This window comes from Sceloporus occidentalis, unplaced genomic scaffold, assembly GCF_023333645.1.
Source record: "Sceloporus occidentalis isolate IW3139 unplaced genomic scaffold, rSceOcc1.0.p SCAF_2, whole genome shotgun sequence".
In the NCBI taxonomy this organism is placed as follows: Eukaryota; Metazoa; Chordata; class Lepidosauria; order Squamata; family Phrynosomatidae; genus Sceloporus; species Sceloporus occidentalis.
The window spans coordinates 193,894,148-193,913,553 of record NW_028316982.1 but is presented as its reverse complement, the minus strand read 5'-3'; the positions used below and the strand labels follow the sequence as shown (position 1 = coordinate 193,913,553).

The following is a 19,406-nucleotide window of genomic DNA, read 5'->3' as shown; positions in this document are numbered from 1 at the left end:
TCATTAGATAAACAGGCATCTTAGGTATTTTCTAGGCTTGGTACCACTTTTCATAGTTTTTATGTATTTATAATTAAACCAATGTAAATATCTCTGCAACAAATTCCTGAAAGGACTTATTTTTTCCTCCTCTGTTTGTGCTAGATGGCATTATGTAGACAACTAAAAGGTGTGTGTGTGTATGAGAGAGAGAGAGAGAGTATTTAACATACATGTCACAGATTTGCCCTCAGTAAGGGCAACTTTTTTTATATCACCTCATATACAATATTGAGCAAAGCACTAAAATGTATTGAAATTCATAGTGATAGAAAAGTAAACTGATATTTGAAGTTTCAAGTCCCTGATATTTATTGCTCCATATTTTTCTTCAATTACTCTTCCAAACAATGGAAGTCAAGCATCAAGATTTTTTGGGTTCAGGATTATGAGTTAAGGCTAATCACATTTAGGCACAAGAACACAAATGGGTAGCTCAGCACACATAAGGACAAGGACATGAGAAATAGTTCAGGTTACATGACCCACCCAAGCTCCAATAAATGCCTTACAGAGAAGAGAAGAAATAGGCTAAGCTTGCTATCAAGTCCAAATGTTATATAAACTGGCTGAGTGGGGCTTATGGTCATGCCAGGCCACAAAAGAACCAAAATAGCAATAAAGAACTGATGATGCAAACACTCTCTACTTGGACTGTTAACCACAAATGTCACTAATGGAGTGGAAAATTTGAATTACTTATGAAGCTGAGCGTACATCTGGACAAAACAAGTAACCACAAGAAGCTCTCTTTTCCACCATCAACATCTCATTACTGGAATAGGCAGGCCTATGCAGCAGTAATAGCAGGACATTATATAGACTTTAGCATAGTAAGTCATAACTAAATGAAGTCATAGAGGTGGAGTTGGAGATTAAATGTGATGCCAGGTGGTCTTCAGGTGTTGTCTTCTGCTTTGAACTCCCTCTTTCGCTTTGGAATGAAGATCAGAGATGCACAGCTGTATGCTGTTAACTCCACCTTTTAAGTATTCTGTTCTTTCCTGGTGGGGATGTTGAATCTTTGATCCCCTTCTGCTTTTTGTTCAATTTACTCTTTAAATAAACAACTTCACTTAATTTGAATTTTGTTTGTGCTTTGGAAATTCTCAAGAGAGTTGACTGACAATCCAGGCCCTACAAATAACTGGGAGGAGGATCACCGGGTCGCCTTTCATTAAGTCAGTAATTTTGAAAAGTCAAAAATTATGGATTGAACCTTCTTCTTCTTCTTCTTCTAAAAAAAAAAGCAAACAAACAAAAAAGCCCCCTCTACAATACCAGAGGCTCATATACACACCAAAGCTTCCAATGCTTTCCCCAAACCATAATCTCTCAAGTTATACTATAACTAGCTGTTTACACAGAGAGAGACCTGTTTTCAAAGCAAATAGGAATGCTTTGGGCATGGCAAGCAACTTCCAAAAAGAGTACAGATAAATGTGTTGGGTGCCAAATTATCTTGAGGTTCTGAAATATGAAAAAGAGAAAAAGCTACAGATCCTAAACCAGGAAAAATGGACTATGATGAGGTAAGCGGAATTAGTTCTATGGATCAGTGGAACATAAAACATAAATAAATGTCCACACTATGGGCCAAAACACACTACAGAAATAATCCAGTTGGAGACCGCTTTTAACTGCCATGGCTCAATTCTAGGGAATTCTGGGAATTACAGTTTTGTGAGACATTTAGCTTTCTCTGTCAGAGAGCTCTTGTGCCAAAATAAATGACAATTCCCAGGATTACCTACTACTGAGCCAGGGCAGTTAAAGCGGTCTCCAACTGGATTATTTCTGCACTATGGGCCTCTATCTCTCTATCTACCTATCTGCTATTTCCCAGCTATCCTCTCTGCTTAGGCTTGCCATAACCCGGCTGTAACCGGGAATTTCCCGATTTGGGGGGCCCCGAGCCCCTCCCAGCACGGGTGCAGCCCCAAAACCGGGAGCCCCCCGGTTGCAGCTTGGGTTGCTGCGCCCCAGGCAGGCCTCGCTGCCTTCCTCCTCTTCCTCGGGGAGGCGGGGAGGAAGAGGAGGGCAGCGAGGCCTGCCTGGGGCGCAGGAGGCGAAGCTGGAGGCGGTGCCTCCCCGCGCGCGCGCGCCACCCTCCTCCGCCACCTGCTCTCCCCCAGGCCGCACGGAGGAGGCGAAGGTGGATGGAGGCAGCACCGCCTCCGCACGGGGAGGGGGAGAGGAGGTGGGGGAAGGTGGTGCAGGCGCGTGGGGAGGTGGGGGATTCCCCCAGGATTCCCCCCCCCCCAGCGAGGCCCTGGATGGGGCTCCGCGATCGCGGAGTCCTCCCAGGCCTGGCATGGGCTTGGGGGACGCTGCCTCCCAAGCCCATGCCAGGCCCTGGATGGGGCACCGCAATTGCGGAGTCTTCCCAGGCCTGGCATGGGCTTGGAGGACGCTGCCTCCCAGGCCCACGCCAGGCCTTGGACAAGGTTTAAAAATGTAGGAACTTTTTTTTTAATTTCCTGGCCAGGAAATTTTTTTTTTAAAAAAAGGTCCTACATTTTTAAACCTTGTCCTACATTTTCCCCGGTTTGGAGGTCGCCAGGGATGGCAACCCTATCTCTGCTTTGTCAAAATTCTGCTCATTGAACCTTCCCCTGATTGTCCCGATTTGGCAGGGACAGTGCCAATTAATCATCCATAGTCCCACTTTCAGTTGCTTTTAAAATGCCCCAGTTTCTCTTCTTCTCACTTTCCCCATTGTCTTTCCTACACTTCAATTGCTGCAAACTGAATTCAAAATGCAAAAGTAGTTGCAGTCAGTTAACTTAGCAGAAAGGAGACCCTCCCAGTACACTCAGAGAAAAGCAAACTGCTACAGCCTCCCCTAGTTTGTGTGTCATTCCTCATTAATGCATTTTGCCATCTTGACCACACTCTGATATTGTTTGGCAGAATCACAACAGACCACTGGTGAAACCTGGCCAATTCCTGGTAAAACACAGAAACTTGGAAGGTACCACAGGGGCCATCCATTCCAACCCACTGCCATGGAGGAACAGACAACTAAAGCACTCCTGAAAGATGCCCATCTAACCTCTGTTTAAAGTTTTCCACAGAAGGAGAATACACAACTCTCCAAGGCAATTTATTCAACTGTCAAATAGCTTTTGCATTAAACAAACAAATCAACTAACAAAACAAACATACAAACAAACCATTCTTCCTAATGTTTAGACTAAATATCTTTTTCATTATTTGAATCCACTGGTGTGTGTGTTCTAGTCTTTGTTGAGGTAAAGGAGTTGAATGTGGCCAATACAACTACAGTGGGCCCTTGTTATCCGCTGGGGTTTGGTTCTAGGACCTTCCCCCCATGCCAAAATCTGTGGATGCTCAAATCCCATTAAATACAGTGGCATAATAAAATGGTGCCCCTTATATAAAATGACAAAATCGAGGTTTGCTTTTTGGAATGTACTTTGTGACTGTACTCACCACAGCCAAAAGTATTTAAAAGTTAATTCCAGCTATTTCTTTCTGATCCACACATTATTTCACTGAATAGTGTTTAGAGATGAAAGTAATTATTTGTCTTTGCACAAGAAATGCGTTTTTGTAAGAGGTGGAAAGTTACTGATCAAACCTGTTCACCTTTTTTGTTCATTTTTTAAAAGCTACATTATATATTTCTTCTGAGAAAAATCAAATGATATTCAGGAAATCTTCAGAACCCACATTATTGTGCTGGAAAGACTGTCCATAAAGACAAGGGATGCTTATTCATTACAATCTCTCGCTTTTCAATTCCAGTGAAAGCAAGCAAAAGGTAAGCTTCATTTTACAGGCATTTGTCTGTTTCAAAGTAATGCTGACACACCAAGAGGATTCCATGTGTTTCATTGTGCTGGTTGTATATAGGCTGCTCACATATTACACAAGTCCATATGACATGGATCCAATTTCACATGGACCACCTCTGGTTTGCTTGGTCTATCTTGTATTGCTCATGCTGCTTGCACTATCCCATGCTGTTCATGCCACTCGCACTAGCTTGTGTCCTCCATTATGTGGCTCCTGTTGATTGACTCATGCCGGATGTCACTTGTGCCAGTTGTGCCAATGAAGGGGTCATGCTGACGAAGGGGTTGAGCTGGTGAGAAATGTCCACACAGCACAAGAGTGATGATAAAGGCAGTCCAGTCCAGATAAAGCAAAGAAAAATCCACAAAATGTTTTCTTTAAGAAAGAAAGTGAAAGTTTTCAATGGTCATGACACCTCTAGTGTTCATTTCAGGTAAGAAAAATAAGGTTTCAGATTTTCCATGAAAATTTTATTACTTGAAGGATCCCGGAATAGAACCCCCTGAAATACATGGACTGCCTGTATTAAAATTTTACCACAGAATAGAAAAAACCCTCTCAACAAATCTTGCCAAGAAAATTCCATCATAGGTTTGCCTTAGTGTTGAAGGAACACAACAACAACAACAAATAACACTACTACAATATGATAATATCAGGGATGTGTTACTCAGAGTTTGTTATTTAATTCAGTCCAGTGAATTAGGAGCTTGGAGTAATTTCCTAGCAGCTGAAGTCTGAATTACAGAAGGGGTATCTGTATAATGGATAAGATGTGTGTAACAAAGGTATTTTGCAAAAGATTTTGTTCTATGTAAGCACAAAAGTACAAACTGTATCAGACATATATAAGAAAGCATTACTAGGTGCAGATTTCAAGAGCAAAACAGAGAAACCTCATAGAGAACCTCTCCTTAGCACAATTGACTTTTGTCTCATGTTCTGGGTCAGAGAGCATTTTTGCCAGTTCTTTATTTACTCTAGCCTCAAAATATAACATGCATCACTGGAGGAAAAAAAATAAAAATGGCCAAATAAAATCATATATGCTAATAGCAAGTTCCATTCTCTGACTGGATTCTTATTTAGGCAAAACAGAATATATACACAAGGAGGATACATGAGGAGGCTCAGCTAAACCCTCAGATGAATACATTTTAATGGAGAAGTACTAATGGTGGAATAGCCCAAAGAAGACGATCATAACCAGTTGCATAGATTGTCAGTTGATAAGGTGGGGTGAACAGGGAAGGAAAAGGAAAGGAATAGTGTATGGCTCAGCATAATTGGCTGGCTAGAACCCTGAATGGGAGCACTTCACATTCCAACATTTTGTTAGCGACTTTTGTTAACTATGATCATGAAAAATTCAAAAGCGTGGAATAAAAACAAAGCTATGTTCCACCAAACAAGGCATGAAGGCTGTGTCTGGCCTATTCAAGTCCAGTCTTTTAAAATTCAGTGCTCTGGAATAAAGCACTGATCATCTGCAATCAACACATGAATCGTGCTGATTTGATGCTACTGAGTGATCAGCATAGGGCGGAATAGCCAGCACAGCACCAAACTCCCTGGGACTGTGCCAGAGCAAAGCATCTATCACCTGTCCTTTTAAACAGCATTATTGGTAATGACTTCGCAAGCACCAATAAAGTCTTTTCACTTATTCAAGCAGAATCCATGTGTTTCAAATGAAATTTTATGCAGCGTGCATATGCTTTAATGGTCTGTTGGTGGGCCGATAGGAATTTTAATAATGCTTTGCACAGGACTTGTAGCCTGCGGTTTCACACACATCCCCTGCACCTGATAAAGGAAAGGCCAGAACTGAGAATGAGAACAAAATAATTGAACAACTGGACCTAGAATAAAGAGTTTGGAATAAGACCAACAACAAGTCATTGAGTGAAGAGACAGTGGTCAGGGGCAGCTATGTCATGCTGGCTACAGAAAGGCGCAGTCAAGGTCTAACTATTGCTCAATTAGTATGTGCAGAGTAGCCATAAATCAAAAAGAGGTTATAATTGCCCCTGTGCTAAAATAGACTGAGTGGCTGATGGCTGCTGAACAACCAATACATAAATCTGGTTCAACCTCATGTACCCTTGAAGTGGGGGGAAGGGGAGCACTGTAATTACTTTGTCATCTTCACCATGTTTGCTCTGGTAAAATGGTTTTATCACATTTTCCCCATTTTATCATATTTTATCATGCTTTCTCCATTTTAATCAGCATTTCTTTTCTGGCATAAAGCATAGTATTGCAAAAATTTCTGCTGCCTCTGATCCTGCAGGTTGGTATTCTGAATATTTAGGCCACATAGTGTTCATATTTATCAACTGATTTCTATTTTTGATGGATTATTTTTTGCCATGACATTGTGCTTTTAAATTCTAATACCTCCTTGATGTGGAGAGTGAAGGGCTCTTTGTAGTAATTAACAATTGCAACAACTGTGTAAATGGGCAATGAAGTAATTAGCCCATTCATGGATCTAAAAAAGGAGTTTCAGGATGTTTATTTAGGCCTGAATAGAGGAAAAATCAAGTACTTCATGCCATGCATAACAATTAGTTTCTAACAACATAATTGGAGGCGTTTAACATGTGATTTTCTGTTCCAAATAACTTCCGCTGCTTTATTTAAAGTGCCTCTTCCACAACTACTATACTCGATCAGTTTGCATTGTTACAAATTAGTTTTATATGAAATCAAAGCAGTGTGGCTGACCAGATGTAGAAGGACATCATTTATGACTACAGGAACAGAAAACTGTAACAACATTCCAATTGTTTCAGCTACACCACCACACAGACTTGTTATGCTTCCAGCAACTGGCTCCAATACGCCTTTCCCTTGTCTTCCTAAATTCCTTTTGTTGTTATTATTTGCCATAAAGTCACTTTTGACCTACAGCATCCCTATGAATGACTTCCAAGAGCTGCAGTCTTCAACAGCTCTGCCCAGTTCTTGCAAACTCAGGCCATGGCTTCTTTGATTGCAGTATTGCTTTATTCCCATTGCCTTCAAATTTCCCATCTTTTCAGTCCTGTAGTTTCAATATATGGCCAAAGTACAATAACTTCAGTTTAGTCATTTGGCTTCCTGGGAGAGTTCAGGTCTGATTGCCCTAGGTGTGTTTTCGAGTTGTGTTGACTCATAGTGAACTCATGAATTTCATAGGGTTTTCTTAGGCAAGGAATACTCAGAAGTGGTTTTATGAAGTTTTTCATCTGACCTGGTCTTCATTGGCAGTCTCCTATCCAAGTGCCCTAGGACCTATTTATTTGTCTTTCTGGCAGTCCACAGTATCTATAGAACTCTCCTCCAGTATCACATTTCAAATGTGAATTGTTATTCAGACAATTTAAATCAACATGGGACATCAACATTCCAGCTATTAAAGCAAAGATAGCAATACCACAGCCTAAAAGCCCCAAAGACACAGATACCGAATCAGATGGGCGTGTGATCCTGAAAACTAAGCAGGGTTAGTATTTGGTTAGTACTACGTGGTTACTACTTAGTATTTGGATAGGAGAAGAAAACTAGTGAACATGTACAACATAAGCCTCAACCAGCAATGCTCTGACATCAGGGTCCCTCATTAACATCCTATGTAAGATCCTGCATTGATTAAGATGGACCCAGAGACGAGAGGTGAACAGCTCCGAAGGCAATTTGCCAGCTATCACCTCCTCACTCAACAGGTATTCATGCAGGCAGGAGAGATGTCCAAGAAACAAGTCAACCAGTGCCAGGATTTAGCTTGGAGATGTGACAAATGAACAAGAAAGGACATAGCCTTTTCTGCCAGAATGTTTTGTGCATCAGAAGGGCTGCAGGATGGAAAATGACTGGGTGCATTGCACCAAATGGGAATTGCTACTCCAGCCACTACAGGGAAAGCAAAAAAGACGGTTTTGTCAGAACCCAGGTCACAGTTAACAGCAAGCAGTTCTGATGTTCTGCATTGTGTAACTCTTGGGTATGTAAAGGACAGAGATCAAGAAATAACTAAAAAATACTTCCATAAAAGGCAACCTACCTTACATAAAATGCTTTCATAAAATGCAACAATAATTTTAAACAAATCCCATCTTTGCAATGTTTAGCAGTTTGTCAAGATAGCAGCAATCACAGTCCAAATGCTCCTTTTTAGTTGTATGCCAAAATGTTCTAACAACCAATCCTCTATATAAAGGCATCTGATCCTGCCTGATCTTGGAAGCTAAGCAGAGACAACTCTGGTTAGTAGCTGAATGGGAGAAAGCCAACAAAGACCAGGTGCTGTATTTCAGAGAAAGGAACTGGCAAAACCAACTCTGACTATTCCTTCTCTAAGAAGCACCTATGAAATTCATGGGGTCACCATAAGTCAACATGTGATTTGAAGGCACCCACACGGCTTTGTTTGCTTGATTCTTAAGCATAAGCAATCATGTGCAAGAAAGCAATGAAAATCAATTTCTTGAAAACCTCAAGTGGGAAAAAGTTGTGGAGTGTTAGGTGAAGACAAAAATAATAAGCCGGATCAGCAGTTGTTTCTGTGCCGGGCATAAAGTATCATGTAGCATTCCTTGATTAAGGTAATCTGAAACAAAAAAAATCACAGTGCTAGTGATGTCATGGTAAATGAGAGAATTCTTAATCAAACGATCACAAAAACTTACCATTGAACATGATAATCTTTATGTGTATTGTATGGGCTTAGGTAAAGCTGGGAAAGATTTATGTTGGGATAAAGGACAAAGGATCTGGTTGATCTTCTATAGTGTTCCTCTGAATCCTTGTTTTCATTTAAAGCAGCATGCTTAATTAGCTGAATTTCAGGTCCCATTCAACATTACAGGCCCTCTTCTGGTAGCTTCTGAAATAGCTACATTTGTTCAAATACTCCTTTAGATATTACTGATGGCAAGAATACCCAGATGCTATACCTAGAACTGAACTAGTGTCTCAGTAGATACTGGCTGTACTTTCCAACAAAAGATTAGAAAATTGTATCTATGACTTATTCTTAGATTTATTCTCTTTTGTTCCCTCCCTTCTATATTGCCAAACAACTTTAAAAACAAGCCACTTAATAAAAATAACTTTAAAAGAAAGCCACTTAATAAAAACATCATAGTAGAATGATAGTGGAGGGGGGGCTTGGGGTGGGAACTTTTTTAAAAAAATAATCACCCTACTAATTCTATCAAAGGCACAGAAATTGAAATGCATCCTTTTGGACTGACAATTCTAGGAGAAATGGATTTTCTTTTTACATGAATTTCAAACTACCTGACAGCTTGGAAGTATAGCAAAAAAAAACCTGTCCTGGCTAATTATCTTAATGCCCTAGAGGTCCCTAAATACTGTACTGTAAATAACTCTAAATAAAACACAATCCAATTCAGGGATCAAAAAACATTTTCGTATTTCCCCCAAATCCCCTCCAGATGTTGGGCATTTTCACCATAATTGGGAGTGAGGGGGCTGATCCATTTTTGCCTAAGAGAGGGTTTTAAAAATATAGGAAGTAATTTGGTTGTGACTTCTGTGTAGGGTTGCCATAAGTCAAGACCTCCAAACCGGGACAAACGTAGGACAAATGTAAGACAACATTTTCAAATGCAGGACACCTTTTTAAATTGGAGGACACGCAAAAAAATTGATGATTTTTAAAAAATGTTAATATAAACGCATGTTTCTTAGGCATGATCAAAATGGAGGACATTTTGGCATTTTTCCTAGACAGATGGCAGAAATGTCCTTCTCTTTCTGGCCAAACCACCCCCCTCCATTCCAAAACACACACGACACACATTTGGGCATTTCACATGGCTTTACTTAACATGGCCTCTTGCATATTTCAGAGGCTTATTCCATAACCAAACCCCTTGGGTTTAACACTTATCATGGTTTAACATGGCTATGCATATTGAACATGATGTCAAGGTGGTTTCACAAGAAGTGGATTTGCCGTTTCAGGTTTCTTCCACCAACTGTACTTCTGAGAAGTGTGTACTTGGTCAAGAGAAAGCACAAAAAATACACCAAAAACACACCTTGGTAGGTGACACTGTCTCGCCTTCAGAAAGAGTGAGCGCATGCCTCAGAAGCTGATTGATATCAATATCACCATCCTCATCATCATCACTATCACTGTTCAAGCAAGCCAGGCTTGTAAGCATTCAAAGCACCCAAATGCATTTTGGATAGTCACACCATCTCGACTTCAGAAAGAGTGCGTGCATGCCTCAGAAGCCTGCTGATATCAATAGCACCATCCTCATCATCATCCTCATCATCACTATCATTGTTAAAACAATGTTAAAAAAATAAAATAAAAACAAGGGAAACTTGGGTGGATTACAGACCGCCGAAAAGCGGCGGCCTGCACCCGCCCCGTTCCCAGCTGGATCAGGGCCTCAGTGGCCAGAGCAGCAGCCACTGAGGCCCCGATCCACCGCTTTCCAGGCTGCGGGGAAGCGGCAAAAGGCCCCTTCCCTGCAGCCTGGAAAGGGGTGTCCTTGGGGCTTCAAGCCCCAAGGACACCCCGCGGCAGCGGGGAGGAGGAGAAAGGGGCTGCTTGGCCCCTTTCTCCTCTGCGTTGCTGGGCACAGCCATCTAAAGGCTGTGCCCAACGACACAAATGGCAAAAGGAGCTCCGTTTCAGAGCTCCTTTTGCGGCCAGGGAAGGGGCACACTATTCGCCCTGGCGTGGCATGACGACGTCACGTCCGCGCCGCCCCATATAGAGGCGGCGCGGTCATGACCTCGTAATGGCGGCGGCTGTGTGGAACGGCTGCCGCCATTTTGTGCGCACTCTGCGCGTGCTAGGGTTGGGGGCGTCCGGAAAGGACACCCCTTTCTAACCCTAGCATGCGTGGAGCATGCCCTTTTAGGCCCGTTTGTAATGGGCCGCAGATATTAATAATAATAAAAATATCAAAAAATAAAATAAAAACAAGGGAAACTTGGATATTAATAATAATAAAAATAGAAAAAAATAAAAGACAAGGGAAACTTGGATATTAATAATAATAAAAATAGCAAAAAATAAAATAAAAAACAAGGGAAACTTGGATATTAATAATAATAAAAATTAACCAAAAAAAAAATAGATTCAAACCACTGCACCACACTGACTTTCTTAAACAGGCCTGCCCTGAAAAAATAAATAAATAAATAAGGGACACCTAAAATGAGACTCATCTCCTCTTCTCCTGCTGCTCCTGCTCCTCTTCCTGTTTGTATTTCGCGCCAGAGCCCTTTCCCCTCCCTCTGGCCCAGAGTCCGCTCCACCTCCTCCTCTTCTGAGGCTCTGGCTCCTTAAGGGGAACAGCTCCGTTTGGAGGCTGGCGCGCGGCCAGGGCCCAGCCACGCAAACGGGCCAATTGCGCGCTTCGGCCGGCTGGTCGCGGAGGAGGAAGAGGAAGCAGAGGAGGAGGTGGGTGGCCAGCCGGGCCCCATGAGCGGCTGCACTGGCCATGTAAAAGGAGCGTGCGGGGGCGGAGGAGGAGGAGGCAGAGGGCCTGCCGGCTGCATGAGCGGCCGTGCGTGGCCATTCTGAAGGAGCGTGCGAGGGCGGAGGAGGAGGAGTCAGAGGATGAGGTGGAGGAGGAAGTGGGTGGCCAGCCAGCTGCATGAGCGGCCGCGGCCATAAGGGGAGGGCACGCGGGGGAGCAGACGAGGAGGGTGGCTGCGGGCGGGACAAATCCCGCTTTTGGTGGGAAACCAGACCAGGACCGGGCCAGGACCGCCAAAAGCGGGATTGTCCCACCTGCAGGTGGGTTATGGCATCCCGACTTCTGTGTCACGTCTTGTGGTAAAAAGGCCTCTCTTGTACCTTGGTGTATGTGTTGAAGGGCATTTTGGGCAAATTTTCCCCCTAGAAGAGTTACTGAGTTGTTCACACACACACACACACACACATATACAAGGTCTCCAGTATTTGCCCACACCTACAGAGTATTCAGCTTGCCCAATTTCAATGACAACCATTAGCTCTCTTACATGGGAAAAATTCATGTACCCCTTACTCCCAATGTGTCTGCTCTGGTCAATGAAGTATTGTTTTAAAAGGCTGAATATGTAGATACTCACCAATATTTCACAGATGAAAACCAGGACATGTGTGGCAAAGCAACATCACAGTATGGCCAAAATGGCTATAATGAATGTGGAATAATACACAAACCAAGAGAAGCTGCAGCAATATGCTTTTGTCTGATCCTACTGGGAAGGGTAAGATTCTACCTCCTCACCTCTTCTCCATGCTAAGTTAATGGAGTACAAAACCGTTGCATTTTCAAGTCAGTTTGCAGCAAATAGAGTAAGCTGAGGGCAAAGGGGGAAAGTGGGGGGAGGAGAAACAGAGACATTTTAAAAGATGCTGAAAAAGTAGGATGACAATTAATTGGGAAGGTCCTTGCCAAAACAGGGCTGTTGGAGTGTACATGTGTGCTTTAATTATTGTCTACTATTTAAATTTTAGCAGATTTTTCATAAAGTGCAGGAGAATTGGCCTCCACTCCTCAAAAAGATTTGCTGCTGATAAATAGCTGGTAAATAGCTGGGGGAGCGACTCCCCCAAATTTCACTGGGGCTCAAATCTGCTCTCAGTGGCACTGCTAGGATACTATCAGATATGTGGCAACATTCAGGGGAAAGGCTGTGTGTACCCACATCCAAAAAGGTGAACATTTGCACAGGAGAAAGTGTTTCAGGTGGAAACTTCTCTTCTGTACATTATATTTTGTAGACCTCTCTGTTTATGCAACCAAATGGGACAGTGATAGAATACAAATATTTATAGGCTGACAAATGCATAGAGAGCAGGAGAGTGGATAGCGGTTACAATTCTGCTTCCTTCTCCCTCACCCCTCAGCTGTCACATGAAAAGAGCTTCTGCCTTTCTGACGATACAGGAATACTTCTCTAGACAAACCTCCCTCCTTTTTTTTTCTTTCTGTCTTTCAGTCCCATCATTATCTTATTTTGCTGCTTATTAGTTGGAAAGATTAGGTTAATTAATCTCTTCTGTCATGATTACAAAGTATTCTTCATTTACTCCCTGATGTGCTGAGCATTTGCCAAGAGAACTGTAAAAGATTTCCCCTTTATGTCACATTGCTTTTGTTACACCATGACACATCTAAAACATTGTTAGCACCACCTTGTGCAGAAGCCAAGAAACCTTAAGATTAAAGCTGTTTGTTATTTTGGTATGTTACCCAGAAAAACTGCATTTGGCAAACAGTAATATTTACTAGATTTTATCATGAGGAATTTAATGGCTACCAGTTTCTCTCTTTATAGTTTTACTCCATATTGTCCGTTTCTGTGAGATGGCCTATCCAAAGAAGCTACGGCATGACAGCATGTTATTATCACAGCTGTATGATTCATTGCTGTCCATACCAATTGGACCTGTGGAACTGCAATGACTTTTTTACCCTATACTTGATGCGGGTGGAGGACAGGAAATATCGTGTGAGCATGGAAATAGGGTAAACTGAAGATGTTCCTTCTACATCCCAAGACATTTTGCTGCCCAAGAAAGAGCAGAAAATGATATTCTCTAGCCACAGGTCAAAGCAAGTTGACAAAAATCCAGAGCCAAACAAATCATTTTAGTCCAAAAGGCAGACAACCCCATAAGCATCTCTCTGCACCCCTGCAAGTAAAAATAATAGCTAAGCATTTGCTGATCTTTTGACGTGCAACATCTGCAGCCTGAGGAGCCGTTTCACCCTGCCTATTGACAAAATCTACTCTAGTTTCTCTGAACAGCTGCTCCAAGAGTCCTTCCTCAGTGAAGCTCAACAGCCCTACTGAAGTTATGGTCTTTAGGAAACAAGAATATTCACTTTCAATGAGCATATGATAACTAAAAAACTTTTATCTGTATTTTATTTAGATAATTACAGTATAGCCCTATACATATTCCCTTAGAAGTAAATCCAACTGAGTTCAAGGCTTACACCAGGCAATTTTAAGTTTTTAACAGAATTTTAATAGAACCTTTCCTGATTAATTTTGTATTTTATTAATTTAATTGATCTAAGTCACCATGAAAGCCTACAACATTTATCTCATATAACAAACATATACATCATATCTACCAAACATATTTTTGCAAGCTAATTGCATTTGTTGACCTATTTGAAATTCTGAGCATCCTATGTTCTCAAAGAAGTTGTGCAGCTCATGCATTTAAGATTTTAACTCATATGCACTTTTTCAACTGAGACATTACACAATATGTTTATAGAATTTGTGTGTTCTGCACTTTTAAAACAACTCCTTGGAGACTACATATATCCTTAGTTTCCAAGTAAATCTAACAGCTTTAGAGTATTTTTATCTGCTTGAAGAAGAAAAATTGAAGATGAAGAAACTGAACACAACCCTTTCCTGTTACACAGACAGGTTATAACTAATCTCTGTTGTTGGTTTTAAAGCAATAACGGACAACATTGGTCACTTTAGAAAAATACACCTTCTCTGCCATCCCCTTTCCCCTGTCTCACAGTTGTGCTTATTTCCTATCATTCAATCTGTAGATAATACCAAATGGGCAGTGGCTGTAGATAATTGCAACATCCTTTCCAGTCCTTCAGCCCAGTAGAGAAACACTGACAATTGTCTATATCTGCAAATGAATAATTGCTGTGTTTATTTCAACAAGAAAACTATTCCAGTTCTGAGAAAAGGAAAGGGAAAAAAGACCACAATAACAAGAGGAAGAGCTGTCCCTTAGACCACCCTCTATTACCATAAACTGCAGTAGATTTGGAAAGGTATCTTCATAAAGAAACCCAGGGACTGTCCAGACTGGCCTAAAAGGCTGGCCTGGGGGCAGAGTTAGGACACAGCGTCCTGATGACGCATGCCATACACCACCCCTTCAGGGTGCCCTGATGTTGCACACTGCTCCAGATGGTGCACGGAATCATGCCATGCCTCTAGCACTGCGTCCAGTGACACAGTGCTGAAAGGGCGCCATATAGCTGCTTTTTGCAGCTCCTTTTTGCACCTTTGGAAGGCCGGATCAGGGCCATGGCAAGATGTTGCCCTGATCCGGCTGAAGAAAGGGCGGCTGCACACCACCCCTTCAGGGCTGTTTGTACAGCCCCCTAAACTACATTTGTAGAATAACAGTGAAACTACTGTAAATATTATTATCATTATACAAGTGGTCCCAATTCTGCCTTTGCAAAATAATGGGAATGGAGGAACAAGGGTTTACTTTGGCTGGAGGATCAACTGATTTCTTTAACACATCCTGCCAGGATAGTATTTCTAGTTTTGATTCCTTGGTAATGAGGCTCTTAAGGCTATCAGGTAAGCATTCTAGTTTTGAAGGCTTGCTTCAAAACTAGAACTAAATTATTAGCTTAGGCTGTAGTGTTGTCAGCATGGGTGGGTAGGCTTTGTTCTCCACATGAGACAGAGAGAGCGTTTGTATGAATTGATGGTACAGTTCCATGCATTTGTACTAAATAAGCATGTGGAGATAATATTCCATTAGCATCTGATATTCTATTGAAATCTCAACAGAGTGAAAAGGGAGTTATCTGAACTAAATAAATAAAAGCCAAATTAAAAAAATGATGCTAATGATAAATACTCTTTTTCAAACTGTGAATCTTCTGATCTCCACTGTTGCTTTAAAAATGCAATATTGGAGAGAGCTATCACAGAAAAAAAATATTAAACAGGGATCTATTAAATTGGTCATTGGTCTCATTAAGCACACGGTTCAATGAAAGTTCAACAGAAAAATTCCCAACTCAGCAGAATAGGAGACTTTTCAATGCTCTGCCAAATAACAGTGCAATGGCCAGTGCCCTGAAGTATTTTCAATTATTTTTATAAATTGGTGTCAGTCCCTATTTTCCTTAGATCAAAAATGAAGAAGGGCAATAGCTGAGAGATTGCGCACTGCTAAACGTTTGATTCCTGCCATCCTGTTAGAAATGCTCAGGCAGCTGAAATACGCTGCCTAAGACTCTAGAGCAAGAAAAAAGCTTGGCAATGTTATCTTTGGACTACAGCTCACATTCACTGGTGTTTATCACACTATACTCTTAGAGTGCTACTATTCCACTTTAACTGCTCTAGCTGCCTCCTGTTGCATTCTGGGATTTGCAGTTTTAAGGAGGGGTATTTAGAATTCTCTGCCTGAGAATTCTAAATACCCCTCCTTAAAACTGCCAATCCCAGAATGCAACAGGAGGCAGCTAGAGCAGTCAAAGTGGAATAGTAGCACTATAAGAGTATAGTGTGATAAACACCACTGACAATTTCAGAACATTCTATATGCCCAAGTAGATGGAACAAACAATAAATCACCTGAAAGGCTTAGAACAAGGCCTATATTGAAAATATGGTGAAAATAAAATCATTTGATAAATGAGGGGGATGGGAAAAAACTTAAATGGAAGATTCTGAGACAGAAGAAAGTCTGACATCACATATTGATTGGAAACAACCAGACAAATCCTTAGTTGCAGATATCTGTTGATTTGTATTGCTTTTCAGCTCTAGTTCTTACAGAAACCATATTTTAAATCATTAGCAAAATTAATCCTTTCAACAAGCCATGAAACACAAATCAAAAGGGGAAAGAGTAGTTTCTTGTGCTAAGTCCTCTTCTCTGTAGCCTTTTTCAGGTGTTTATCATCATCCTGTTGAAGCAGCCCAGTACCACACATGCTGACCCCATCCCATCGTCGCTTTACCTGCTTCCTCAGACCCTGCCCCCCCCCCCAAGTTAAGCAGAGAAGTATGGAGACTTCTGCTTATGTTTGCTTAAATAAAGGAAGGTCAGGGGCTTGGGGAAGCTTGGCAACATGAATCTCTAGACTAGAAATCAACAGAATCTCACAGCCAGTATGGCTCAAAGACACTGAGTTGTAGTCCAAAAACACAATTTTTCTGAGCTCTGCCCAACAGATTGTGGCTGACACATATTGAGGCACAGGGGCAAGGATAATGTGCATAGCCCCATGCTCCTTACATGTATTGATATTCCTCGTTCATGTGTAATTCTGCACTGGGGCTTGTGTCTCCTAATGGCATTCCAAAATTTCTGGAACAGCAACTTTACTTGAAGCACCAGGCAGAGCTAGTCTTGAATACCCTCTGAGTGCCACAGGAAGAAACGGAATTTTGTTATTGTGTAATCCTATTCTCTGCATCTCCTGAAAGGCAGTGCAGATGCTTTTTGTTTGTTATTGCATAGGAAGTGCTATCACAAATGTTCTAAAATGCCCTTTGGGAGCAATGACAAAACATGCTTTTTAAGCAGACCAGAGTAATTTATTACTGAACCTAGTCTAAAGGGCATAGAAGTCATAAAGAAGAACCAGTTCTAATAGCTCTCATTTAAAAGAATATACCACATTTTCTAGTGTAATTTCAGGAGTAAAACCTATTGGGTCGAAAGCAACAGTCAATATTTCAGAATTCTTTTTCATGTTAGAAAGAAATTTTGGTATTCAATCCAACTAAGAAGGGGAAAACACACATGTGGAAAACAAACAATACATAAAAGTGTCATGTTCCATAACCGTTATGGTCCATGCCGTGGGCCAAAGTTAGAGAACTTTGGGAATATAATTGGGAGTGCAGAGACTGTATACAGTGCAAGTGAGCTGTGGTGGAGACAGAGGTGTTATATAGGTTGCTGATGTTCATATGTTTAACAGATGTTACATCTGTTATGTCCTACCTGTCACCATATGATTTATCTGTTGGGATGCCCAGCATCCAACCCAGTTGTTATAAAGTTTGTATGGGAACCTAACAGTCATACAAATATTTTTTGCTTTAGTTGACTGATGTTAAAGTGAACTTGTGAATCAATTACCTTTTGAATGCTAGATAAAATGGATGCCTGCCTATATAAAGTGAAGTCGACTGTATATAATGAAAGAAGTCAACACCATAGTAAGTGGGGGGGAAGAGAGTATATGAAGTAGCTATATACTGTGATAAATTTCATCAGGGATCAATGTTAGATTATATCATAGAGTTTGCTAGAAGGATTATTGTGTGTGATATACCAGTATAACAGTCAACCCAGTGCAGGCTGGATTCCTGGGATGGGGAATGCTTGTAAGAATGTGTGATTGTTTGTGAGAGAGTCAGGTGTGGTGCTATCACTGTGAGATGAGGGACATGTTTATGATTCTGTCCATCTGGATGCTGTCCTGTCTCGAAGAGATGAAAGTAGTGAAAACAGCTTGATTGTCCTGTGTGAAAGAATGTGATGTTTGGGAGTTATAATAAAAACAACATGGTGGTGGGAATGTGGTAAAAAAAGTTACTTGAGTGAGAATCTTTAAATTAAACTTACCAATGATGGCTGTTGTTTGACTTTGGGGTGGGATCCCCAAAAGAACTGTATAAAGATGTGAGTTACCAAATGTGCCTTAAAGCTGACAATTTTTCCAAAGTTATTAAGTGCCTGTTATTCTATGTTTTCTTTTCTTCAACAAATCTATTCTGAGAAATAATCCAGAGCTTGGTTATTGGTGAGGGGAGAGCTTGTTTAGCAGAGAATGTGACAAAAAGTCACACTCAAAAGAGAATCAGTGAAATCAAAAGAAGGGCGTTCCCCCAAAACACCCCTCTCCATTACAACACAAAATACAGACAAAACACTCCCAATCAGCTAGCCTCAATGGCAAATCTAGAAACAACCCCCGAGTCCCAAGGCATCTCTCCACATGGCTAATCCATTCTGCTGCTCCCTTCAATCTATTTTTACCAAGAAGATAACCCTGATAGATAGAGCCCCAGTCCCAATCCCCTCAACTCTGCCATTCCTCATTCCTTCCTCCTGCAACAACTGATGAGCCCATACTTCCTAGTAACAGCAGTGCCCATCCTACCTATGTACTCGTGGAACCCTTCTCTTTACCATAAACAACCTGACTAAGCAGAAGAAGGATGAACTCACTGCACCCAAACCCATCAGGCACCTTGTCCATTGCCTACAAAACTTCATTCTGAGGTCAGCTGAACCCAGTTCTTACCACAGTGGACAAAGTCAAATATTTGGGAATTTGGCTGACAAACAAAAATTCGGGATTGTTTAAAAATAATTATGTGAAGATGTGGCAAAACATTAAAAAAGACTTAGACCGTTGGGACAAATTGAGATTATCTTGGATGGGAAGAATAGCCACTGCTAAGATGTCCATCCTCCCTAAAATAATGTTCCTTTTCCAAACTATACCGATTCTTGTAAATGAAAGACCTTTTCAAGAGTGGAATAAGGACATTAGAAGATTCATATGGAGCAGAAAAAAGCCAAGAGTTCGCTATAAAAATCTATACGATGATGTAAAACGGGGAGGTATGGGGCTTCCAGATTTGAAGATTTATTTCTATGCATGTTGTTTCAAGTGGATGGTAGATTGGTGCAAATTGGAAGATAGACAGGTTTTGAATCTAGAATTGGCAGGAACTGTATTTGGTATACATGTCTTTATGTTCTACGATAAACTTAAAGCTAACAGCGAGTTCTCAAACCATTTCAT

At 41.3% G+C, this 19,406-nt stretch overlaps 1 protein-coding gene across 1 annotated transcript in view; it reads right to left on the bottom strand.

Annotated features, from left to right (window-relative positions):
- Positions 1-19,406, bottom strand: part of TSPAN7 (tetraspanin 7) — a 131,495-nt gene that overhangs the window by 41,118 nt on the left and 70,971 nt on the right. The window lies entirely within an intron of this gene.